Genomic DNA, 27764 nt, shown 5'->3' with positions numbered 1-27764 from the left:
GATAAACCACTATTTTATGATTTATATTGTGTTTAATTGAGTGGTTTTTATCAAGCTATTACCTACTTATTCATATGAATTGCATGATTTTATAATTCCTTCCTAGTATTATTTATGGTTGAAAACTTGCTTCCTAGAAACCTTTAATTAGTACATTTTAACTCTCCTTTATACCATTCGATATCGTGATCCGTGTGTTAAGTGTTTCAGGCTTCATAGGGCAGGAATGGCTCAGAGAATGGAGAGGAAGCTTGCAAATATGGAAGGAACACAAGAAATTAAGGAGATGACCAGCGAACACTGACACGAGCGCGCGAAATGAAGAAATCGCAGCGACGCGAACGCGTGCCTGACGCGAACGCGTGGATTGAAGTCTGCACAAATGACGCAAACGCGTGGACGACACGTACGCGTGACATGTGCGATCTGCAGAATTAACAGGAAATGCTAGGGGCGATTTTGGGCCGCGTTTTGACCCAGTTTTCAGCCCAGAAACACATACTAAAGCTAGAGAACATGCAGAGACTCAATACGCATCCACACACATTCAGATACATTGATATTAGGATTACTTTTAGTTTTAGATCTGAACCTAGATTAGCTTTACATTGATAGTTTATGCTTTTGCTTTGGATTTTGGATGTTGAAGAGTTATTACCTCCGTTGAAGACACTACTTTAGTTTGTTTCCTTATTCCTTTACTCTTTTCAGTTGATCATTGACCCTATTCAGATAAGTATGTTGCATTTTAGATTTATTAATATATAGAGTTACCTTTACTTTTAATTAATTATTAATTCTCTATTTTATTTTATTTAATTTATTATGTCTTCTTATATTTTTATGAGTATTAAATCCATGTCAATGGAGTAGATTTTCTACTTGATATGTGGGTTGATTAAAAGGAGACACTTGAGTTGGAATGCTCAAGTGCTTAGTTAAATTGGATGTTGTTGGCTAATTCTGTATCTACTAACGCTAGACTTTTCCAAGGGACAGGACTAGGATTTGCGGATAAGAGTTAGCTCAATCATTTGACTTTCCTTTATTTAGTAAGGGTTAACTAAGTGAAAACAACAACCTCTTTACACTAGACTTGAGAAGATTCCAACAAGGATAGAACTTCCAATTAATCATTCCCCCCAGTCAAGGCCTTTTAATATTAATAATAATTCTTAGTTTATTGCTTTAATTTACAGTTATTTTAAATTGCTCATTATCCAACTCAACTTTCTTGAAAATTACTGATTAATAAATTAGCACTCTTTCCTGCAACTCGTTGGGAGACGACCTGTGACTCATACTCCCAGTATTTTTATTTCTAAAATTTGTGACAACTTTTCTAAATTGACGAGGCGGATTTTAGCTGGTTGAGAACTATACTCACAACGTATTCCATGTTTTGACTTCTTAATTAGCCGACTTCTGCCTGCTGTTCATATTCTATTTTTTATTTTTTATTTTTTGAAAATTATATTCTATTTTCTAATTATTTTATTTTATTTTATCTTATTTCCTTTTTAATTCGGTTTTTCCTTAATTAAATAAAATAAAAATAAAAATATATTTTATTTGCAATTCACATCATCTCCCTTTCTCCATCATGGACCTAAGTAGGAATGAACAGTTCAGAAGGACTCTGGGGTCATATGCTAACCCCACTAATGCTTCCTATGGGAGTAGTATTTGTATACCTCCCATCAGAGCTAGCAGATTTGAGCTAAATCCTCAACTCATTATCATGGTGCAGCAAAATTGTCAGCATTCTGGTCTTCCACAAGAAGAACCTACTGAGTTTCTGGCACAGTTCTTACAAATTGCTTATATAGTACGTGATAAGGAAGTAGATCAGGATGTCTACAGACTATTGCTATTTCCATTTACTATAAAAGATCAAGCTAAGAGGTGGTTAAATAACCAACCCACAACAAGTATAAGAACATGGAAACAGTTATCAAACAAATTCCTGAATCAATATTTCCCTCCAAAAAGGATGACACAGCTAAAGCTAGACATCCAAGGCTTTAAACAAGAGGATAATGAATCCCTTTATAATGCCTGGGAGAGGTACAGAGGGATGCTAAGGAAATGCCCCTCTGAAATGTTTTCAGAATAGGTGCAGTTAGACATCTTTTATTATGGACTTACAGAAAAGGCCCAAATGTCTCTAGACCATTCAGCTGGTAGATCTATACATATGAGAAAGACAATTGAAGAGGCTCAAGAGCTCATTGATACAGTTGCTAGAAATCAATATCTATACTTAAGTGGTGGACCCTCCATGAAAGAAGAAGCTAATGCAGTAACCACTGAACTTAGTCCTCAAGAACAAGTTGCTGAATTCAATCAGCAATTGCTTGTTATAACAAAACAGTTAGCAGAATTTAAAGAGATGCTGCAAGAAACCAAAGATGCTAATGAGAATATGGAAAAACACTTGAATCAGACAAGATAGCAGCTATCTAAACAGATAATAGAAGAATGCCAAGCTATTCAATTAAGGAGTGGGAAGACATTGAATGTATCAATTCAAAGTAGCAGAAAGCCAAGAAAGGAACAACTGACAGAGGATGACTAACCCACTGCCCAAAATCCCTCTGAGGATAGTAAGAGCCCAGAGATGAATGATTCTGGCATTCAAACGCCAGAAAAGGATAAGAAAGTGGCATTAAACGCCTAAGGGATGGCCAGTTCTGGCGTCCAAACGCTAGAAAAGGGTGGCAATCTGGCGTTAAACGCCCATGCAGCACCCAATTCTGGTGTTCAAACACTAACAAGGGATCAGACACCTGAAAGTGCTAATAACAACCCCCTTAAGTAGGCTTCTCCAACCACTTCTGTAGGAAATAAACCTGCAGCAACTAAGGTTGAAGAATACAAAGCCAAGATGCCTCATCCTCAGAAACTCCGCCAAGCGGAACAGGATAAACAATTTACCCACTTTGTAGACTATCTCAGGACTCTTGAAATAAATATTCCATTTGCAGAGGTACTTGAGCAAATACCCTCTTATGCTAAGTTCATGAAAGAGATCTTAAGTCATAAGAAGGATTGGAGAAAAACTGAAAAAGTTTTCCTCACTGAAGAATGCAGTGCAGTCATTCTGAAAAGCTTACCAGAGAAGCTTAAAGATCCCGGAAGCTTTATGATACCATGCACATTAGAGGGTGCTTGTACCAAGACAGCTCTATGTGATATTGGGGCAAGTATCAACCTAATACCTGCATCCACTATCAAAAAGCTTGGTTTGACTGATGAGGTTAAACCAACCCGGATATGCCTCCAACTTGCTGATGGCTCTATTAAGATTCCATTAGGCGTAATTGAGGACATGATTATCAAGGTTGGGCCATTTGCCTTTCCCACTGACTTTGTAGTGCTGGAAATGGAGGAGCACAATAGTGCAACTCTCATTCTAGGAAGACCTTTCTTAGCAACTGAACGAACTCTCATTGACGTCCAAAAAGGGGAGATAACCCTGAGAGTCAATGAGGATGAGTTTAAGTTGAATGCTGTCAAAGCTATGCAGCATCCAAACACATCAAAAGACTGCATGAGCACTGATATTATTGACTCCCTGGTGGAAGAGGTCAATATGACTGAGAGTCTCAAATCAGAGCTAGATGACATTTTTAAAGATGTTCAGCCTGATCTGGAGGAACCAGAGAAAACAGAAGAACCTCTGAAAACTCCTCAGGAAGAGGAGAAGCCTCCTAAACCCGAGCTCAAACCACTACTACCATCACTGAAATATGCATTTCTGGGAGAAGATGACACTTTTCTTGTGATCATCAGCTCTACTTTAGAACCACTGGAAGAGAAAGCATTAATCCAGGTGCTAAGGACACACAAGACAGCTCTTGGGTGGTCCATAAGTGATCTTAAGGGTATTAGCCCAGCTAGATGCATGCACAAGATACTATTGGAGGATGATGCCAAGCCAGTGGTTCAACCACAGAAGCGGCTGAATCCAGCCATGAAAGAGGTGGTGCAGAAAGAGGTCACTAAGTTACTAGAGGCTGGAATTATTTATCCTATTTTTGATAGCCCCTGGGTGAGCCCTGTCCAAGTTGTCCCCAAGAAGGGAGGCATGACAGTGGTTCATAATAAAAAAAATGAACTGGTTCCTACAAGAACAGTTACAGGGTGGTGTATGTGTATTGACTACAGAAGACTCAATACAGCCACCAGAAAGGATCATTTTCCTTTACCATTCATAGACCAGATGCTAGAGAGACTAGCAGGTCATGAATACTACTGCTTTTTAGATGGTTATTCAAGTTACAACCAAATTGCAGTAGATCCTCAGGACCAAGAGAAAACAGCATTCACATGTCCTTCTGGAGTATTTGCCTACAAAAGGATGCCATTTGGTCTATGCAATGCACCTGCAACCTTTCAGAGGTACATGCTCTCTATCTTCTCTGATATCGTAGAGAAATTTTTGGAAGTCTTCATGGATGACTTCTCAGTATTTGGAGACTTATTCAGCTCCTGTCTTGACCATCTAGCTCTTGTTCTGAAAAGGTGCCAAGAGACTAACCTGGTTTTAAACTGGAAAAAATGTCACTTTATGGTGACTGAAGGAATTGTCCTTGGGCACAAATTTCAAACAAGGGAATGGAGGTGGATCAAGCTAAGGTAGAGGTAATTGAAAAATTATCACCACCTGCCAATGTTAAGGCAATCAGAAGCTTTCTGGGGCATGCAGGATTCTATAGGAGGTTTATAAAGGATTTCTCAAAAATTGCAAAATCTCTGAGCAATCTGCTAGCTGTTGACATGCCATTTATCTTTGACACAGAGTGTCTGCAGGTGTTTGAGACTCTAAAAGCTAAGCTGGTCACAGCACCAGTCATTTCTGCATCAGACTGGACATTACCATTTAAACTAATATGTGATGCCAGTGACCATGCCATTGGTGCAGTATTGGGATAGAGGCATAACAAGCTTCTGCACATCATTTACTATGCTAGCTGTGTTTTGAATGACGCACAGAAGAATTACACAACCACAGAAAAGGAGTTGCTTGCAGTGGTTTATGCCATTGACAAGTTCAGATCTTATTTAGTGGGATCAAAAGTGATTGTGTACACTGACCATACTACTCTAAAATATCTCCTTACAAAGCAAGATTCAAAACCCAGACTCATAAGATGGGTATTGCTTCTGCAAGAGTTTGATATAGAAATAAGAGACAGAAAAAGGACAGAGAACCAGGTAGCAGATCACCTATCCCGATAGAACCAGTAGCAGGGGCGTCCCTCCCTCCTACTGAGATCTCTGAAACCTTTCCGGATGAGCAACTCTTTGCCATTCAGGAATTACCATGGTTTGCAGACATTGTAAACTATAAAGCTGTGAGATTCATACCCAAAGAGTACAGTAAACAACAAATGAAAAAGTTGATTTCTGATGCAAAGTACTACTTGTGGGATGAACCATATCTCTTTAAGAGGTGTGCAGATGGAGTAATTCGTAGATGTGTGCCTAGAGAAGAAGCACAGAAGATCCTATGGTATTGTCATGGATCACAGTATGGAGGACACTTTAGAGGTGAGCGAACAGCCACAAAAGTTCTCCAATGTGGTTTCTACTGGCCTACTATCTATAGAGACTCCCGAGAGTTTATACGTAACTGTGACAGTTGCCAGAGAGCTGGTAATCTGCCTCATGGTTATGCCATGCCTCAGCAAGGGATCTTAGAGATTGAGTTGTTTGATGTATGGAGTATTGACTTCATGGGGCCTTTCCCACCATCATATTCAAACACATATATTCTAGTGGCAGTAGACTATGTATCCAAATGGGTAGAGGCAATTGCAACACCCACTAATGATACCAAGACAGTGATGAAGTTCCTCCAGAAGCATATCTTCAGCAGGTTCGGTGTTTCTAGGATACTTATCAGTGATTGAGGCACTCATTTCTGCAATAAACAGCTTGACTCTGCTCTGGTACGATATGGAATTAACCATAAAGTGGCGGCTCCATGTCATCCACAGACAAATGGGCAAGCTAAAGTCTCGAACAGAGAACTAAAATGAATCCTGGAACGGACTGTAAGTACCCGTAGAAGGGATTGGGCAAGAAGTCTGGATGATGCTCTGTGGGCATACAGAACAGCATTCAAGACTCCTATAGGAACCTCTCCATACCAACTTGTGTATGGAAAAGCCTGTCATCTGCCAGTAGAACTGGAACACAAGGCCTACTGGGCAACCAGGTTCCTAAACCTTGATGCTAAGATAGCTGGAGAAAAGAGATTACTCCAGTTGAATGAGCTGGAGGAGTTCAGACTCAATGCTTTCAAAAATGCTAAAATTTACAAAGAGAAAGCAAAAAGATGGCATGACAAAAGTCTGTCATCTAGAGTCTTTGAGCCAGGACAGAAGGTCCTGCTGTTTAACTCTAGGCTAAGATTGTTCTCTGGGAAATTGAAATCCCGGTGGAGGGGACCATATGTGATTACAAGTGTGTCATCGTATGGCTATGTAGAACTTCAAGATCTTGATTCTGCAAAAAAGTTCATTATTAATGGACAGAGAATCAAACATTATCTTGAAGGCAATGTTGAGCAAGAATGCTCAAAGTTGAGACTAAATTAAAAGCTCAGTAAAGTCCAGTTAAAGACAGTAAAAAAGCGCTTGCTGGGAGGCAACCCAGCCATTATTAGATGTTTATAACAATTATATAAGTTTATTTAATTTTGCTATTTATGTTTGTTAATGCTTATCAGTGAAAAAGTCAAGGAAATGAAGGTTCAGAACATAAAACAGAAGAATCATAGAGAAAAGGAGCTCACTGGAATTAAAACGCCAGTAAAGAGGCAATTGGGTGTTAAACGCCAGAATGGCTATCATTCTGGGCGTTTAACACCAGTAAAGATATCATTCTGGGCGTTAAACACTATAATAGGTAGCATTTTGGGCGTTTAACGCCAGAAACAGCAGCATCCTGGGCATTCAGTAAACCGCCCAGTAAGAAAGGATTTCTGGCGTTTAACGCTAGCCAGGGTATCTGGCTGGGTGTTAAACGCCCAAAATGGCCACCAAATGGGCGTTAAACGCCAGAATTGCTATCATTATGGGCGTTTAACGCCAGAACAGCTAGGGAAGAGGTAATTTCGTTTCCAATTCAAATTTTTTTCAAATTTTCTTGTTTTACTTCAAAATTTTCTGCATCTAAACATTACAAACATTCATTTTTTAATTTCCATTCACAAAAATTTATAATCTTATAAATTTTTCTTAATTCTTTTTCAATTCTTTTCAATTCCTTTTCAAAAACTCATTCCTATTCCCAATTTCTTTTCAAATCTTTTTCATTCATTCATATCATCTTTTATTTCTTAGATGCATGATAAACTATTATTTTATGGTTTATCTTATGCTCAATTGAGTGGTTTATATCAATTCCTTACTTACTTATTCATATGATTTGCATGAGTTTACATTTTTCCTTCCTGATTTTGTGCTATGATTGAAAACATGTTTCTTTGGTCTTAAATTTGCTATGTTTAATCCTCTCTTATTACCATTCGATACCTTGATATGTGTGTTAAGTGATTTCAAGCTTTATAGGGCAAGAATGGCTTAGAAGATGGAAAGGAAGCATGCAAAAGTAGAAGGAATACAAGAAGTTGAAGAAATTGCTAAGCTCTCCAGCCTGACCTCTTCACACTCAAATGGTCATAACTTGAGCTACAGAGGTCCAAATGATGCGGTTCCAGCTGTGTGTTGGAAAGCTAACATCTGGGGCTTCGCAATAATATATAATTTGTGATAGTTGCCTCGAAGCCAGGTGACGCACACGCGTGGATCACGCGGACGCGTGACCTGGCAAAAACTCAATCCGCGCGAACGCGTGGACGACGCTAACGCGTGACTTTGCAGCGACCTGTACGTACCAGAAATTGCTGGGGCGATTTCTGGGCTATTTTGACCCAGTTTTTGGCCCAGAAAATACAGATTAGAGGCTATAAAATGGGGGAATCAATCCATTCATTCAGACAACAAAAACAACTTTCATATTCACAATTTTAGGTTTTAGATGTAGTTTTCTAGAGAGAGAGGCTCTCTCTTCTCTCTTAGGATTTAGGATTAGGATTTCTCTTAGATTTTAGGATTAGGATTCCTTCTTTTTCTTCAATTCTAGGTTCAATGTTCCTTTAATTTATGTTTCTCTTCTACTTTTATTTACTCTAATGCTTTTACTTGTTAATTACTTATGTTGCCAAATTGGCTTATGAACTCTTCATGTTAGATTTGAATTTATGTTTAAATGCAATTTGAGGTATTTTAGATTTATGATTGCTTTCTTCTATTTATGATATAAATAATTTAGATTTTCCCCCCTTTGCTTTGATTGAGTAATTGGTGACACTTGAGTTGTCAAACTCAGCTGTTGATTGAAAATTGGAAGTTGCTGATTGATTTGGATCCCTCTAAAGCTAGTCTTTCCATAGGAGTTGACTAGGACTTGAGGAATCAAATTGGTTAGTCCACTTGACTTGCTTTTATTTAGTAAGGGTTAACTAAGTGGGAGCAATAAACAATTCTCATCACACCTGATAAGGATAACTAGGATGGGATTTCCAGTTCTTATACCTTGCACTGGTGTTCATGATAATTAATTTACTTTATTGCAAGTTTATTTTCCTGTTCCCTATTTTAAAAGCCCAAAAATATACCTTTTTCCATAACCAATAATAAATCATACTTCCCTGCAATTCCTTGAGAGACAACCCGAGGTTTGAATACTTCGGTTATAAATTTTATTGGGTTTTGTTACTTGTGACAACCAAAGTTTTGTACGAAAGGATTCTTTGTTGGTTTAGAAACTATACTTACAACGTGATTATTTTTATAAAATTCTTTACTGGCAAAAGTCTATTCATCAAAATGGCACCATTGCTGGGGAATTGCAAACGTGTGCCTTATTATTGGTTATTGTAAATATTTGCTTTTTCGTTTATTTTTTTAGTGTTTCTAGTTTTAAGAGTTTATTTTCATTAATTTTTATTAATTTTTGTCTTTAATTGCTACTATGAATTCTCACCCCTCTGGCTTTAAGTTTGGTTCCAATGTTGTTATAAGAAATGGAAACTATAATGAAAATAGGCATCAAAGTTGGAAGAATCAAGGATGGGAGGAGCCACAAGGATTTGATCAACCCTCTTGGCAACAACCCCTTCCAATGCACTATAACCAACAACCATTCTGTGATGCATACCAGGACAATAGTTATGGTGGACTCTTTCGTGACAAACCACATCCACCAAATTACTATGGTCAAGAGCCATTCCAGGGAGTGTACCAAGATGATGAATATGGTGGACCCCCTTGTAGTTACCAACAAGCCCCACCATATGCTTATGAACCACCTCCCCAACATACCTTTGAACCACCAAACTCACAAGTCCCTTTACACTATTCACCTCCATATAATCCTGATCCACATCCACCACACCAACCACCACATGAACCACACCCAAAACCACCACCTCAATATTCACCATCTCCATATCCTTATAAAAAAAGAACTACCTCCGTATTATGAGCCCTTTCTCTCAACAAATGAACCCTCCCATCCACCCCAACCTCTATTGGATAACAACACACTCATCTCTAATATCATTGGTCTCACCTCTACACTCCAAAATCTTATATCCCGCATGAACCAACCCTCTACCTCCAATATTCAACCCTCAAGCTTTAGTGCACTTCCTTTTCAACCACATAATAATCTTCCCATCCAATCACCACCCTCCATGGAAGAGCACCTACATCCATCAATCCAAGAGCAAGATGATCCCTGCTATGCTATTGACAAAGAACAAGAGAAAAGGGATCGTCTTCGCGAATTCATACTTTATAAAAAGCTAGAGGAGGCCCTACAGGTGGAGGCAGTGGAGACCCTTGAAGTCGAAGGAGTGGTTGAAGAATTAGTGAAGGAAGTCAACAAGGAGGAGCTGGATTTTGTACTTGAAGATGAAGGAATAATTGAAAGGAGTTGTCATGGAAAGGAAATCATCAAGGATGAGTATGATTTTATACTAAAACAACTGGACAAAGCAGTAATTATTGAAGAGGAAGAAGTGGTTGAAGAATTGGGAGATGCAGAACCTCCATGGGAAAGTCCAGTCATAGAACCTCCTTCCAAGACGTTTGAATTTGATGTTGAAGAGGGTGTATAACCTCCAAGGCATATCATGATTGAAGACTTTGAAGGGGATGATCAAGAGATGGATTCAATCATTGATGAATTCTTATCTAAATTTGAATCCTCTCTCATTGGACTTGACATAGAGATTAAAGAAGAAGAAGCACACCCTCCCATGCCCTTGGTGAACAATGAAGAAGAGATCGAATTGGAAGAAAGCTACCAAGAAGAAGAGGTTGATATTGAAGAAGCTTGCAAAGAGGTGGAAGTTGTCAAAGAGGAGTCCAAAGGAATGGAGCTGGAGATCACTTTGCCAAGGTTACTGGAGACCTTTCCCCCAAAGCCATTACCATCCATCCCTTCATTCAAGTGGATAAATCTCTCATCTCTAAGCTTAATTAGCCCACTTGAATATGCTTTGCTTGAGACGGATGGGCAACTTAGAGCTCTTTGTGGCTATAAGAGTAAGAGGGAGATGGTTAGTAGTTGGCGACTGATGGGATATTTTTATGGAGAAACGAATTTCTCCAAAACACCCAAATCTAACCGGCAAGTGCACCGGGTCGCATCAAGTAATAATAACTCACGGGAGTGAGGTCGATCCCACAGGGATTGAAAGATTGAGCAATTTTAGTTTAGTGGTTGATTTAGTCAAGCGAATCAATATTTGGTTGAGAGATTTGTGATTTGTAGAATTTAAATTGCATAGAAAGTAAAGGGAATGGGTAATTGGCATGAAATTAAAGAGAACTGAAGTTTAAAGTGCTGAATCTTAAAGAACAATAAATTAAATGGCAGAAACTTAGAACGCAAGAAATGTAAATTTCAGAATCTTAAAGTGCAAGAAACGTAAATGGCTTGAATTGTAAAGGGAAATGGGAATTGGATTTGCAGAAATTAAACAAGGAAAAGTAAAATCGCAACAAGCAGAGAAATAAAGGATGACTTGAATTGAACCGGATCTTAAAACAGAAATTTAAATGAGATTGAAAAAAAGGATTAAACAGAGGATGTAAAATTGGAATTCAGATCTCAGGACCCAAGAGACTAGATAACCAAGTCTAGATCTCCGTGCCTTCCTAGATCCAACAAGAACAATTGCAAAGAAATTATAAATTGCAAAGAAAGTAGATGAAGAAGCAATTAACCGAAACTGAAATTCAATCAAGCAGAGAATTAAACAAGATCCCAAGGTGAGATTGAAACAGAATTCCTTCAATTCTCCAACCCAAGATCCAAGATGAGTGTAATTGAAATTGAAAGCAAGAAAACTAAGAGGAAGGGAATTCAATTCTCCTTCCCCGAGACTTAGAAATTAAAATTCACTCAACACCCAAAAGCTCTCCGAAAACTCTCTATGAAAACTAAAAGGGAAAGCTCTCCTAAAAACTTAAATCCTATGCTATTTATACACTTTCTTCAAATGGTCTTCAAGCTTTCAATTGGGCCTTTGCTCTTGATGGAATTGGGTTGATAGAGGCCTTGGTTGATTGCTCTTGGAGTTTGGAGAAGAACCGAATTGAACCGGGTTTGGAATCATGAAAGCTTGAGTAAAAGTTTGAGTAAAAGTTTGAGGCTAACTTTTACTCCAACTTTTCACATCAGCCACCCTTCTTTGCTGATACCAACGTTGGGGCAAAAGTTAGGGGTCAAACTTTTGCTCCAACGTTGGCCTCCCCTTGCATACTCATGGCGCCAACGTTAGCCAAAAAGTTAGAGGCTAACGTTGGCGCAAACTTTTGCTCTCCAGGGTGTGTTTTTCATGCGCCAACGTTAGCCAAAAAGTTAGGGGCTAACGTTGGCGCAAACTTTTGCTCTCCAGGGTGTTGATTTGTGATGCCAAAAGTTAGCCAAAAAGTTTGAGGCTAACTTTTGCTCCAGCTTTTTGCCCAAAAGTTAGCCAAAAAGTTTGAGGCTAACTTTTTCTCCAGCTTTTTGCCCAAAAGTTTGCACAAAAGTTTGAGGCTAACTTTTGGTCCAGCTTTTTGCTCCCTGGTTCATTTTCAATTAATCCAAAAGTTTCAGCTAAAGTTTGAGGCAAACTTTTGCTCAAACTTTTTGTCCTCTCTTCCTCCTAGCCATTCCTTCTTGCTTCAACCTTTCTCCAAGCTTTCTTCACCTATCATTAATCAACCAAACACATCAAAGCTATGCTCAAAATCATGAGATATTCATTCTTTCATAATATGTGACAATTATAGCATAAAACCTCATGAAATTGCATTAATTCATACATGTTTGATTAAATCAAAGGAAACATGAAAATCTACCCAATTGGCTTGCTTATGGCTCAAGAAAGTGCATAATTCAGTTGAAAACAAAAGAAAAAGGCTAGTGAAACTAGGCTAAGATGACTTGTCATCACAACACCAAACTTAAAGCTTGCTTGTCCCCAAGCAAGGAATGAATTATGCTCAATGGTTCTTTCATTTAAGATGGATTGAAGAACAACTTGTAAAGTCCTGTGAGTGAAGTGATCAAGTAACAGTGGGGTGAACTCTAAATCATATGCTCATACAAGGGCTTCAGTGCTTACTAGTCCTCACATATTGGGAGTCTTAGGTCTTAGGATTTTCATCCAAATGGTATCATGGAGATCTCTTTATATGTAGTCACCTTGAAGCAGCTTATAGTTTCTTTGCTTTGGCCTTGACTCTAAGTGTCATGTCTCAAAGCGGCTCTTTAAATAAGCTTTCAATCAATACTCCTAAACCAGTTGGTTTTAAGGTATTAGGTGTTAAAGCACCCCTAAGGATTTACTTGCTCAAGCCTCTTTCTTTGACACAACTCAACCACAAGCATTTACTAGGCTAACAACTCTTTGAGTTTTGTTTCTTCTTTCTTTTTCTGCCTAGTAATTGATGCTCAGAGCCTTGGGCTATGTTCTTTTTGTTTTTGTATTTTCTTTTCTTTCTTTTGTTTTGTTTGCTGCTTCTTGGATCAATAAATTTTTGAGAATCTCCACAATACTTCTTTGAACTTCATGTCCTGCCTATGAGCTCCCATGCAAGTTTTCACAAGCATGCAACCTCAATACATAATCATACAACTAGAACCACCACTTCTCCTAATCTTTTGCTTTCCTCAAAATTATTTAATTCCTCAATCCTTCTTTTCAAAGAACTTTCATGTGATGCAATTTTTGAACATTGAGTGAAAACAAGTTTTGAAGAGAAAAATGTTGTGAATGATCAAGCATCTTGCTTATTGAATTGCAGAAAAACTATGCTAGACAGACAGATAATCAGGGAAACTAAACCACTCTCAATCATAGCAGTGTTTGATGTAAGATAATCACTTAACAATACAACCTTTTGGAGTTCGCTTGCTTTCCTTCTTCTCATCATCATCATTGCCGGCCTTCACATTCATCTTTCATCTCTTTGGTTGATGATGCCTAATCTCTCCAAAAGTTTGTATGGTACTCTGCAGTGATATTGAAAGTTGCTTGTTCCCCAAGCACTTGAAAGAAGAAATGGTTAGCTTGCATGATTTATTTGTGGGCTTTTGAACTTACTTTGGTGTGGGAACACCAAACTTAGTACCTTGCCAATGGTTCTCATGCATCGAATTAACCATGTGTGAAACTCTTTTTCTTTTTTTCTTTTTCAAAAGCAATAAAACTGAAAACTAGGAAACAGCAGAATAGTTAACTAGTTCATCCAACATGCTTGAAGCCAGCATTATGCAGAACGTGAGAATATGTTTTAAATGAGATTTTGGTGGAACACCAAACTTAGAATCCTCCATTCTCCCTTATATTGTTTTGGTGTGCAACACCAAACTTAGCTTCTTGCAATATAGATAAAACTAATTAACCTTTTTATTAAAATAGCTATGAAAAGAAAACTACCTCAGGTTGGGTTGCCTCCCAACAAGCGCTCTTTTATTGTCACTAGCTTGACATTCTTCATTCTTTGATCATGGGAGTTGAGACTTCTGTTGCCTCTGGTTTCCTCCTCTTGCTATGGGCTTCCTTCCCTCTGTTTCTCTTTCTATAGCCTTCTTACTTTTCTCCATGACTCCCTTCTCTTTCAACCCAGCATCTTTTTCATGGCTCTTTGGGTTCAGAGTCCCCTTCTTCTCACCCAATTCAGCAAGGTTTTGAACCAGTTGTTCCATCTGCCTTTCAAGTCTTCTGAGTGAAGCCTCTTGGTTCTTGCTTATCATCTCTTGATGTTTCTTTATTTCTTCCTGCTCTATTGCCATCATTTCTTGAATTTTTATGGACCTCTCCATCAGCATTTCTAGAATATAGATTCTTTGAAAGGTTGGAAGTGGTTGTGGCCGTGTCAATTGTGGTGGTCGATGAAGGTCATTTTGGGCGAATGGTGAGGTAGGACGGGGTTGGAAGTGCGTGTGATTGTTGTTGTGGGGGTGTGTTTTAAGTTGATTTTTGAAGCTGGGATTGTTGCAGTTGAAGTCCCTTGGTCTTTGGTTTTGGTTCTCAACCCCCCTCCCATTAGAATGAGTTCTCCAAGGTGGATTGTACACATCATTCTGAGGCCTGTGTTGGAGCATGCTAGAGTGATTGCTTGGAGATTGTAGTTGCTCATAACTTTGTTGCTCATGGTTAATGGCCCCAAAACTGTGTTCAGCTTGATTACACCCATATGAGCTTTGAGTCAGGTTGTATGTATGTACTACAGCATGTCTCAACTCAGTGATTTTTCTAGCCATCATGTCTAATTGTTGTAGAGTCTGCTGATGCATCTGCTTGTTTTGGCTTATGACTGCACGAGCACCTTCAATTTCTTTCTCTTGTGTGAATGGATGCACTTCTGCCTCTGGCTTAACAACTCTCTGTGATGGGTTCAACTTGATTAGGAGTCCACTCATCAGTTCTTCCCATCCGATAATGCTTCCTTGTGGAAAAGCTTCAAACCATTGGGCAACATCATTCATGGCTATGGATAGTTGCTTCGAACTATGGGTTACATTATCATCCAAGGTGGGGATATTACTCTCGTGATTGCTAGAATTTGTTGAGTTCCCCTCCATGATCTGCACAGTCACAAACAATTCAAGTGATGATTGAATATTTTCAAGCTCAGAATGTGATTCAGAAGGTTAGCTGGCATAAAGTATCAAACAGTTGATGGACTTGGGAGATTAGTGGCAGAAATTGCTTTTCTTGTGTAAGCAAGAGCATTGCATAGAGCCAGAAATTTCCAGGAAAACTTCACTTTGTTGCTAAAGTGAAGTTTCAGTCATCTCAGGCAAAAATTCAAACAGTTAATGGGTTAGTTGAAAATTAAAGAACAGAAAAGAAAAAAAGTGCTTGATCTAGATCTCCACTTCACTTAATCATTGTCAATCTAATCAATCCCCGGCAACGGCGCCAAAAACTTGATGGGATATTTTTGTGGAGAAATGAATTTCTCCAAAACACCCAAATCTAACCGGCAAGTGCACCGGGTCGCATCAAGTAATAATAACTCACGGGAGTGAGGTCGATCCCACAGGGATTGAAGGATTGAGAAATTTTAGTTTAGTGGTTGATTTAGTCAAGCAAATCAAGATTTGGTTGAGAGATTTGTGATTTGCAGAATTTAAATTGCATAGAAAGTAAAGGGAATGGGTAATTGGCATGAAATTAAAGAGAACTGAAGTTTAAAGTGCTGAATCTTAAAGAACAAGAAATTAAATGGCAGAAACTTAGAACGCAAGAAATATAAATTGCAGAATCTTAAAGTGCAAGAAACGTAAATGGCTTGAATTGTAAAGGGAATTGGGAATTGGATTTGCAGAAATTAAACAAGGAAAAGTAAAATCGCAACAAGCAGAGAAATAAAGGATGACTTGAATTGAACCGGATCTTAAAACAGAAATGTAAATGAGATTGAAAAAAAGCATTAAATAGAGGATGTAAAATTGGAATTCAGATCTCAGGACCCAAGAGACTAGATAACCAAGTCTAGATCTCCGTACCTTCCTAGATCCAACAAGAAAAATTGCAAAGAAATTGTAAATTGCAAAGAAAGTAGATGAAGAAGCAATTAACCAAAACTGAAATTCAATCAAGCAGAGAATTAAACAAGATCCCAAGGTGAGATTGAAACAGAATTCCTTCAATTCTCCAACCCAAGATCCAAGATGAGTGTAATTGAAATTGAAAGCAAGAAAACTAAGAGGAAGGGAATTCAATTCTCCTTCCCCGAGACTTAGAAATTAAAATTCACTCAACACCCAAAAGCTCTCCGAAAACTCTCTATGAAAACTAAAAGGGAAATCTCTCCTAAAAACTTAAATCCTATGCTATTTATACACTTTCTTCAAATGGTCTTCAAGCTTTCAATTGGGCCTTTGCTCTTGATGGAATTGGGTTGATAGAGGCCTTGGTTGATTGCTCTTGGAGTTTGGAGAAGAACCGAATTGAACCGGGTTTGGAATCATGAAAGCTTGAGTAAAAGTTTAAGTAAAAGTTTGAGGCTAACTTTTACTCCAACTTTTCACATCAGCCACCCTTCTTTGCTGATACCAACGTTGGGGCAAAAGTTAGGGGTCAAACTTTTGCTCCAACATTGGCCTCCCCTTGCATACTCATGGCGCCAACGTTAGCCAAAAAGTTAGAGGCTAACGTTGGCGCAAACTTTTGCTCTCCAGGGTGTGTTTTTCAGGCGCCAACGTTAGCCAAAAAGTTAGGGGCTAACGTTGGCGCAAACTTTTGCTCTCCAGGGTGTTGATTTGTGATGCCAAAAGTTAGCCAAAAAGTTTGAGGCTAACTTTTGCTCCAGCTTTTTGCCCAAAAGTTTGCACAAAAGTTTGAGGCTAACTTTTGGTCCAGCTTTTTGCTCCCTGGTTCATTTTCAATTAATCCAAAAGTTTCAGCTAAAGTTTGAGGCAAACTTTTGCTCAAACTTTTTGTCCTCTCTTCCTCCTAGCCATTCCTTCTTGCTTCAACCTTTCTCCAAGCTTTCTTCACCTATCATTAATCAACCAAACACATCAAAGCTATGCTCAAAATCATGAGATATTCATTCTTTCATAATATGTGACAATTATAGCATAAAACCTCATGAAATTGCATTAATTCATACATGGTTGATTAAATCAAAGGAAACATGAAAATCTACCCAATTGGCTTGCTTATGGCTCAAGAAAGTGCATAATTCAGTTGAAAACAAAAGAAAAAGGCTAGTGAAACTAGGCTAAGATGACTTGTCATCAGCGACACAATCCTAGGTTCATTGTGGTAGGAAGCTCACGGCTGAAGTATCATGGTTAGAAGAATACTAAATTGCATGGGTCTAGGAAGCTGTTTGGATATCTCCGTGAGAATTCTGACTGTTCACCACCCAAGTGGAAAAATGATGATCAACAAGAAGACGGGTGCAAAAGCAAGGTTTGGGACCCCGGAATTCATTCTAACAATCAACACTCTTGGGGCCTTGTCACTTGCTTTAACTTGCTTGAAGGCTTTATGCAGTTAGTGTGGGATCCCGGAGGTTTCTAGAAGTACAAACATTGATGGAGATTCTTGGATGAGTTCAAGCACAAGCCTCCATAACAAGGGACTCACCAAATGTCCAACTTAAGGACTTTAACTAAAAGTGCTAGGTGGGAGACAACCCACCATGGTATATTCTTTCCTTTTTGATTCTTAGTTTTATTTTATTTTATTTTCATTCGTGTTCATTCATAATTTCTACATAGTCATCTGTATTCTACATTTTGCATTCTGCATACTGCATAAAAAAATAAAAAAAATCGCACGCAACGCGCGAGCGTCGTTGACGCGTCCGCGTCATAGGTGCTTTCGAAACAGGAAGAAAAGAAGCAGAGAGTCACGCCGAAGCATGGCTGGAGGCGTGCCTTAGGGACAAGCATGCCCACGCATAAGCGTCAATTACGCGTCCGCGTCATTTGAAAAATAGCCTCCTACGCGTGCGCGTCGCCCATGCGCACGCGTGACCCTACAAAATCGACGTAAAGAGGTATATGGCAGAGAGTTATCATGGAGTGGAGCTGGAATGATGCTGGAAGTACAAGCCCTATCACACAAACGCGTGCCCCACGCGTCCGCGTCATTTTTCAAAAAGAAGCCATTCACGCGTGCGCGTCACCCATGCGCACGCGTCACCCTAAATTTTGGCATTATGCGAACGAAACAGAGAGTTGTGCGTACGCGAGGCTGCTCTCGCGCCATTGGCACAGTTCATTTCACGCAAACGCGTGACCCACACATCCGCGTCACTTGAACATAGTGCTAATCATGCGAACGTATGCTCCACGCGTCTGCGTCGCCTGCGCCGTACAGCTTATCCAAATCAGCGCCAGAAATCTTATCTTTTCTTCCCAAATCCTAATTCTTTCTTATCCCTTCTTTCTTCTTTCTTCTTCCTTTCTTACTTCCTTTTTCTTCATCTCTTTAACTTCTCATTCTTCTTTTCTTTCATTTTATTTTACTTAATTTATCTGCATACTTTCATTCATTGCATTTTAATTTTGTGCATATTTTTATTTTCTTTTCTAAATTTATTATTTTTTTCATTGGTGTTAAATTTTCTTATTTAACTGTTGCATCTTCTCTTGCATTATCCTGGTGCTTCATGACTTGTTTTTATTTTGATTGGGTAATATTATTTAAATCAATGCTAATATTTAATGATAATTATACTCCTCTTGCATTGATATAAACTTACACTATCTTGCATTACCCACTCCCTCGCCCCCATTTGTTGCAATTTTTGCACTATTGATATGCCATTTGCTTCTACTATTTTCTCACTTGCATGTTGTAGCTACCATGTAATTGAGACCCTCATTATTTGGCATTAACCCAATCATATTTTATTTGTTTTCTTATCTTCATTTCTGGGTTACTTTTCTTCTTTTCCTCTTCTTTCAAGATGGCCACCAAAAAAGGGAAAGGAAAAGCTTCTAAATGGGGAGACAAACAAGTCCATCTGCACAATCCTTGGAGAAAAGCGTCAGTTGGAGCCATCCATCCACTTGCACATCTTAGCATGCACCGAGGACGGTGCAATCTTTAAGTGTGGGGAGGTCGATACCGATCTCTATGGGTTAGTTATTTTCTTCCCAACACCAATGTCTTATTTTCTTTATTAGTTCATTGTTACATTTGCATGTTTGATTGCATATTTGTTTGATTTTGTGCATATTTTACCACCACTTGGTTGAAGTAATATTTTCTTTTTCAAGAAACTTTTTATAACATTTCACTAATTTGAATTAAACTTTTTGAAAAACTTGTTTGAAGAAATATTATACTGGAACATGGTTTAGAGCTCGAACACACAAAACCTGTGAGATTTTTGAGCTTATTTGAATTGGTTGCATTTTATAAACTAGTATTTTATTTTTGATATGTGTTGTTCTCTCTAAAATTGTGATCTTTGTCTTGCTTAATTCTATATTTCCATGGTTTGATGTATGCATGCACTTACATGATTGAGGCCTTTGTTTAACTAAGCTTACGTACCCATATGGCCTCACCCTTTTATTATCCTTTGCAAACCAATGTTGAGCCTATTTTACCCTTTTATTCTTTACTTTAGCACATCATTAACTCTAAGCAAAAAACAATAATGTCCTTAATTTGAATCCTTGGTTAACTTAGACTAGTGAGAGTGCTTATGATTTAAGTGTGGGGAAATTAGGTTTGGAAATATTTGGTTTGAGAATTGGGTGTTGTGTATTCTTGAGAAAATATGAACAAAAATGTTAAGAACATGTTTATGCATTCAATAATTTAATCATATGCATTGAGAAAAACAAAAGAAAAAAATAATAATATAGATATATATAAAAAAAGTAAAAAAAAAAAGAGAAAAAGAAAAATAAAGGAGAAAAAGAAAAGAAAAAGAGCAAATAATAAAAGGGGACAAAATTCCCCAAAGTAAATGTTGAAAGCAATGCATATGTACTGTACTCGAAATTAGGATGCATGAATATGTAGAAAACATGGTTAATGGATAGTTAGATGTGGCATTATGATTACATGGATTATCTAAAGTTAGGTGGAAAGTTTAAGTTAATTAAGGATTCAGATTTTAGTCCACTTGACCAAATACAATCCTACCTTGACCCTAACCCCATTACAACCCTTAAAAGACCTCTTGATATGTGTATTTATGCATTAAATTTTTGTTGAGTGGTAGAAGAAAAGCAAGCCTTAGAAAGCAAGGTTAGTAGAGAATTGAGAGAGTCGAACCTTAAACACTTGAGTGATTAGAGTGTATACACTTCCGGTGAGGGTTCGATGCTCGATTCTTTGTTCTCGGCTTTCATAAGCTATTTTCTTCTGCAAGTTTACTTGTACTTTATTTTGTGATTTGAATTAGTGAAATCCAGTTCATGTTTGTTCTTAAAAGATTTGTTTACTTTTAACCAAGTAGGTAGAAGTATTTTTGCATTTAGTTGCATTCATATAGATAGGTTGCATTTCATAAGTTTTACCATTCTCCTTCACTCTCTTATAGCTTCTCTTGAGCTTAGCATGAGGACATGCTAATGTTTAAGTGTGGGGAGATTGATAAACCATTATTTTATGGTTTATCTTATGCTCAATTGAGTGGTTTATATCAATTCCTTACTCACTTATTCATATGATTTGCATGACTTTACATTTTTCCTTCCAGATTTTGTGCTATGATTGAAAACAAGTTTCTTTGGTCTTAAATTTGCTATGTTTAATCCTCTCTTATTACCATTCGATACCTTGATATGTGTGTTAAGTGATTTCAGGCTTTATAAGGCAGGAATGGCTTAGAGGATGGAAATGAAGCATGCAAAAGTGGAAGGAATACAAGAAGTTGAAGAAATTGCTAAGCTGTCTAGCCTGACCTCTTCGCACTCAAACGGTCATAACTTGAGCTACAGATATCCAAATGATGCGGTTCTAGTTGCATTGGAAAGCTAACATCCGGGGCTTTGCAATAATATATAATTTTCCATAGCTTCCCCGAAGCCAGGTGACGCGCACGCATGGATCACGCGGACGTGTGACCTGGCAAAAACTCAATCCGCGCGAACGCGTGACTTTGCAACGACCTGTACGTACCAGAAATCGCTGGGGGCAATTTCTGGGCTGTTTTTGACCCAGTTTTTGGCCCAGAAAACACAGATCAGATGCTATAAAGTGGGAAATCAATCCATTCATTCAGACAACAAAAACAACTTTCATATTAACAATTTTAGGTTTTAGATGTAGTTTTCTAGAGAGAGAGGCTCTCTCCTCTCTCTTAGGATTTAGGATTAGGATTTCTCTTAGATTTTAGGATTAGGATTCCTTCGTTTCCTTCAATTCCAGGTTCAATGTTCCTTTAATTTATGTTTCTCTTCTACTTTTATTTATTCTAATGCTTTTACTTGTTAATTACTTATGTTGCCAAATTGGCTTATGAACTCTTCATGTTAGATTTGAATTTATGTTTAAATGCAATTTGAGGTATTTTAGATTTATGATTGCTTTCTTCTATTTATGATATAAATAATTTAGATTTTTCCCCTTTGCTTTGGTTGAGTAATTGGTGACACTTGAGTTGTCAAACTCAGCTGTTGATTGAAAATTGGAAGTTGCTGATTGATTTGGATCCCTCTAAAGCTAGTCTTTCCATAGAAGTTGACTAGGACTTGAGGAATCAAATTGGTTAGTCCAATTGACTTTCCTTTATTTAATAAGGGTTAACTAAGTGGGTGCAATAAACAATTCTCATCACACCTGATAAGGATAACTAGGATGGAATTTCCAGTTCTTATACCTTGCACTGGTGTTCATGATAATTAATTTACTTTATTGCCAGTTTATTTTCCTGTTCCCTATTTTAAAAGCCCATAAATATACCTTTTTCCATAACCAATAATAAATCATATTTCCCTGCAATTCCTTGAAAGACGACCCAAGGTTTGAATACTTCGGTTATAAATTTTATTGGGTTTTGTTACTTGTGACAACCAAAGTTTTTGTACAAAAGGATTCTTTGTTGGTTTAGAAACTATACTTACAACGTGATTATTTTTATAAAATTCTTTACTGGCAAAAGTCTATTCTTCAATGCATAAACAAAATAATTCAGGTTTAACTTCCTCATATCTTTTTCATATCTTTTAAATTTTTGAAAAGAATCTCATCTTTTTCATATCATGTTATCTTTTATCAATCATATCCTTCAATCATATCTTTTTTTTTCCAAAATTTCGAAACCATCCCCCCTCCCCTCTATTTATACATTCGGCCATCCCCCTTCCTCCATCATTCGAATCCTTCTCTCCACCTATTCATCTTCTTTCCTTACTTTTGCTTGAGGACAAGCAAACCTCTAAGTTTGGTGTGATTTTCCGTGATCACTGACCAAGATCATGGTACCTAAAGGAAAACAAACCACTCCAAGAGGCAAGAAAGAAAACAATCCAAAACCACAATGGATGCATGAGAGGTTCTGCACCAAAGAACATGCAGATCATTACTTCAAAATTGTGTGCAGAAGATCAGTGATCCCGGAAGTCAAGTTCGATCTGAAAGAAGACGAATATCCGGAGATCCAAGAGCAGATTCGAAACAGAGGTTGGAAAATCCTAGCTAATCCTGAGATGACTGTGGGAAGAAACATGGTCCAGGAATTCTATGCAAATCTGTGGCTGACAGATAAGCAAAGAATGGAGGGAACTGCCTTCCACACTTTTTGAACCATGGTCAGAGGGAGGATTATCTACTTCTATCTTGACAAAGTGAGAGAAGTCCTCAAACTTCCTCAACTGTAGGATGATCCAGAATCCTTTAATAGGAGAATGGCCAAGGATAAAAAGCTGGATCAAGTTCTAGAGGACATATGCCTCCCTGGAACAAGTGGATAACCAATGCAAAAGGTATTCCAAACCAACTGAAGAGAGGAGACCTCAAGCCAGTTACTAGGGGCTGGCTGGATTTTATTGGGCGATCTATACTTTCCACCAGTAACCGCTCTGAAGTTACTGTCAAAAGAGCAGTGATGATTCACTGTATTATGCTGGGAAAAGAAGTGGAGGTTCATCAGCTAATTCCTTGTGAAATTTACTTATTTGCAAACAAGGAATCCACTAAAGCCAAATTGGCTTTCCCAAGCTTGATCAGTCTGTTATGTAAAGATGCAGGAGTACAGATAGGTGTGGATGAGTATATCCCAGTTGAACGCCCAATCACCAAAAGGGTAATGGATGGACCTCAAGTTCAAGACAACCTCATCAAGAAGAGGGCACATGAGCTCCTCCCAGAAGTTACTCAATTTGACTATTGGGCCCGCTTAGAAGCATCTGTCAACAAGCTGCAAGAATCTATTGATCAACTCAAAGAAGAGCAGCAGAATCAGAACAGCATGCTCTGCAAACTACTCAGAGAACAAGAGAAGCAAGGGCGTAAGCTACAGGAACTAAAGCCCCCAAAGCTGATCCTTGAAGAGCCGGACATCCCACAGATTGAAGGAGCACCTATCTCTCAAATAAAGGTTGTTGAGTCCTAATTCTATGATAACTTTTATTATTAGAAACCTATTTTAAGAGTTACATAAGCATTAGTATTAGAGTCATTTATTTTTTTCTTTAAATTCCTTTCCTCTACTATTATTTGTCTGCTTTTATGCTTATTTTATGTCTTATTTTTATTCCATGATCAATAAAATTTAGAGTATATGCCTTAAAGCTATGAATGACTCCATGAATCCCTCACCTTTCTTAAAAGAAAAATGTTTTTATTTACAAAAGAACAAGAAGTACATAATTTCAAAATTTATCTTGAAATTAGCTGAATTATGTTGATGTGGTGGCAATACTTTTTGTTTTCTAAATGAATGCTTGAACAGTGCATATTTTTGAAATTGTTGTTTATGAATGTTAAAATTGTTAGTTCTTGAAAGAATAATGAAAAAGGAGAAATATTATTGATAATCTAAAAAATCATAAAATTGATTCTTGAAGCAAGAAAAAGCAGTGAAAAGCTTGCAGAAAAAAAAGAGAAAGACAGAAAAAGAAAAAGCAAGCAGAAAAAGCCAATAACCCTTTAAACCAAAAGGCAAGGGTAAAAAGGATCCAAGGCTTTGAGCATTAATGGATAGGAGGGCCCAAGGGAATAAAATCCTGGCCTAAGCAGCTAAACCAAGCTGTCCCTAACCATGTGCTTGTGGCGTGAAGGTGTCAAGTGAAAAGCTTGAGACTGAGCGGTTAAAGTCGTGGTCCAAAGCAAAAAGAGTGTGCTTAAGAGTTCTGGGCACCTCTAATTGGGGACTCTATCAAAGCTAAGTCATAATCTGAAAAGGTTCACCCAGTTATGTGTCTGTGGCATTTATGTATCCGGTGGTAATACTGGAAAACAAAATGCTTAGGGTCACGGCCAAGACTCATAAAGTAGCTGTGTTCAAGAATCAACACACTGAACTAGGAGAATCAATAACACTATCTGAATTCTGAGTTCCTATGGAAGCCAATCATTCTGAACTTCAAAGGATAAGGTGAGATGCCAAAACTGTTCAGAAGCAAAAAGCTACTAGCCCCGCTCATCTAATTAAGACTAATCTTCATTGATAATTTTGGAATTTATTGTATATTCTCCTCTTTTTATCCTATTTTGTTTTTAGTTACTTGGGGACAAGCAACAATTTAAGTTTGGTGTTGTGATGAGCGGATAATTTATACCCTTTTTGGCATTGTTTTTACATAGTTTTTAGTATGATTTAATTACTTTTTATTATATTTTTATTAGTTTTTATTCAAAAATCACATTTATGCACTTTACTATGAGTTTGTATGTTTTTCTGTGATTTCAGGTATTTTCTGGCTGAAATTGAGGGACCTGAGCAAAAATCTGATTCAGAGGCTGAAAAAGGACTGCAGATGCTGTTGGATTTTGACCCTCTTGCACTCGAAGTGGATTTTCTAGAGCTACAAAAGCCCAATTGGCACGCTCTCAATTGCTTTAGAAAGTAGACATGTTGGGCTTTTTAGCAATATATAATAATTCATACTTTGCTCGAGATTTGATGGCCCAAACTGACATTCAAAGCTAGCCTAAAAAATGCCAGAACTGGCATAATTCTTGGCGTTAAAGGCCCATTTTGGCACCCAGGGTGGCGTTTAACTCCAGCCTTGGGCATATGCACGTGAAAGCTTGAAGGCTCAGCCCAGACACGCACCAAGTGGGTCCCAGAAGTGGATTTCTGCACTATCTGCACTTAGTTACTCATTTTTTGAAAACCTAAGTTACTAGTCTAGTATAAAAACTACTTTTAGAGATTCAATTTACACCTCATGATATTTTTACACTTCATTTGTATCTTCTATGGCATGAGTCTCTAAACCACCATAGGTAGGGGTGAGGAGCTTTGCTGTGTTTCAATGGATTAATGCAATTACTACTGTTTTCTATTCAATCACGCTTGATTCTATTCTAAGATACTCACTCGTACTTCAATATAGAGAATACGATGATCCATGACACTCATCATTATCCTCAACCTATGAACGTGTGCCTGACAACTACTCCCGTTCTATCTGAGCTCAACGTAGTCATTGGGCGACATCTTGAGTGCGTATCTCTTGGGTTTCTAATCTACAGACCGAGTCCGGGGGTTAGAACCTTCGTGGTATAGGCATGAACCATTGGCATCATTCCTAGGATCCGGAAAGTCTAAACCTTGTCTGTGGTATTCCAAGTAGGATCCGAGAAGGGATGATTGTGACGAGCTTCAAACCTGCGAATGTTGGGCACAGTGACAGTGTGCAAAAGGACAAGGGTCTTATTCCGACACTAGTGGAAACCGACAGATGATTAGCCGTGCGGTAGCTGTACATGGTATTTTTCATCCGATACGAGAAATCCGACAGTTAATTAGCCGTGCAGAGATCGTACCTAGTATTTTTCATCCGAGAGGATCATAAAGCCTGCCATTGAAGGAAGCCATGCGTGTTTAGAGAAGAAGACAGTAGGAAAGCAGAGATTCAGAGGATAGAGCATCACCGGAACCTCAGCCTGTTTCTCATTACTGAATCACAAGTACTTTTTATTTCATGTTATTTATTTTTCATAAATACAATCACTCTTATTATTAATCTCCTGACTAAGATTTACGAAATAACCATAGCTTGCTTCAAGCCGACAATCTCCGTGGGATCGACCCTTACTTATGTAAGGTATTACTTGGACGACCCAATGCACTTGCTGGTTAGTTGTGTGGAGTTGTGAAAAGTGTAATCACAATTTCCGTTCACCACTGTTCATGTTGCCGGTGGTCTGTGAGGGCTGTTCACCTTGATCTTATGGAGGTGGAAGGCTATGACTCAACGGAGGTGGAACACTATGGCTCAATGTGCATCCACGACAACGATAACACCTATGGTGGGGTGTGAAAATGGTGCGTATGATGACTTTATCTCTCACAAAAATTGTGGTTTCACAAAATCGGTTCACGTGGAAGAGGTTGTGTCACAAATCGAACGGTGATTGCAGATTTCTGGTGACGTGAAAAACTTTCGGGCTGAGAGATTAACGGAGATGGTTGAGGAGAAGAGGGTTGGATGACACCTTCATACACTCATGTCGTAGTTTTCTTCCACGGGACTAGTGGTGCCACAAAGTGGGATTCGAGAGAAGGGGCAGCCATCGTCGAATGATGATGGCGGCATCCCAGTGATTGGAAAAGTTCCACGAAGGAGACACGACCAGCAAGGAGAAAGAGGATTAGGGTTGCGTGATGGGTTGCACCGCAGTCTTCGTTATTGATGTGATGAAGCGTCAGGCTACGTTACCATTCTTTATTCTTTCAAAATGCTATATAATGGACCCCACTAAATTGCTAATTGATATAAAAAATTATATTTAATTATTTTTAATTATTGTTGGTAACAGTTGGCAGATTTATATCTTGGCACCATATACTTTTCCTTCCTTTTTAGATTTTTCTTTCTCATTTCATCAGAAAACTAAGCCCTAGCAAAATCTCTCCTCCATGAAAACCAAACTCCAGCAGTGTTTTTTCCTCCAAATTCATGGAGGCTCTATCGTCATCGGCTCCGCCTCTCCACTAATTTGGATTTGCACGACCACCGCGTACCTTATTCTAGAAGGAAGATTCACTGCTTTTGCACTTGTTTTATTCGCATTCGTGTTTCTTCTTCTACCACAGTGAGGTCATGCGTAATGGTGATGAGCCCGATTTTTCCGTTGGATTCTCTTCAACTTCGTTCTTGTTCGATAACTTCTTTGTGTCGCCAAGGTGCGGTTGCAGATTGAACTGCAATGATGAAGACAATGATGAATTCAAAGTGAGGAAGCTTAAGTTGAGGATTTCGTGTCGCCAATGCGCGGTTAGAAAATTTTTTATTTTTTAAAAATTTAATTAAGTTTCTCTGTGGATTTTATGTTGCTTACAGCTGAATAGTGTTATGGTAGATCAATTGCATGTTTTGATTGGTGGTTTGTTTTGTGCGTGTTCTTGCTTAATAATTAGGTAATTATTATGTTAAAATTAAAAGAAAAATTGAGGGATTTTTAGGTACTTTTTTCAGCTATGGTTAAAATTGAATCGAATAAGAAATTTGTTATTCTACTTGTTATCATGCTATGACATAATCACATAATACAAAAGAATTTCTTTTAAGCAATAGTACAG

General features: G+C 38.2%; 1 pseudogene; it reads left to right on the top strand.

Moving 5' to 3' along the window:
- Window positions 1-2683: 2683 nt before the first annotated feature.
- LOC148565561 (uncharacterized) overlaps window positions 2684-27764 on the top strand; it is a 31380-nt pseudogene continuing 6299 nt past the window's right edge.

The sequence above is a fragment of the Arachis ipaensis genome, chromosome B5 (genome assembly GCF_059453495.1).
Source record: "Arachis ipaensis isolate K30076 ecotype BB chromosome B5, ASM5945349v1, whole genome shotgun sequence".
Classification (NCBI taxonomy): domain Eukaryota; kingdom Viridiplantae; phylum Streptophyta; class Magnoliopsida; order Fabales; family Fabaceae; genus Arachis; species Arachis ipaensis.
This window is presented reverse-complemented; position numbering and strand designations above follow the sequence as displayed.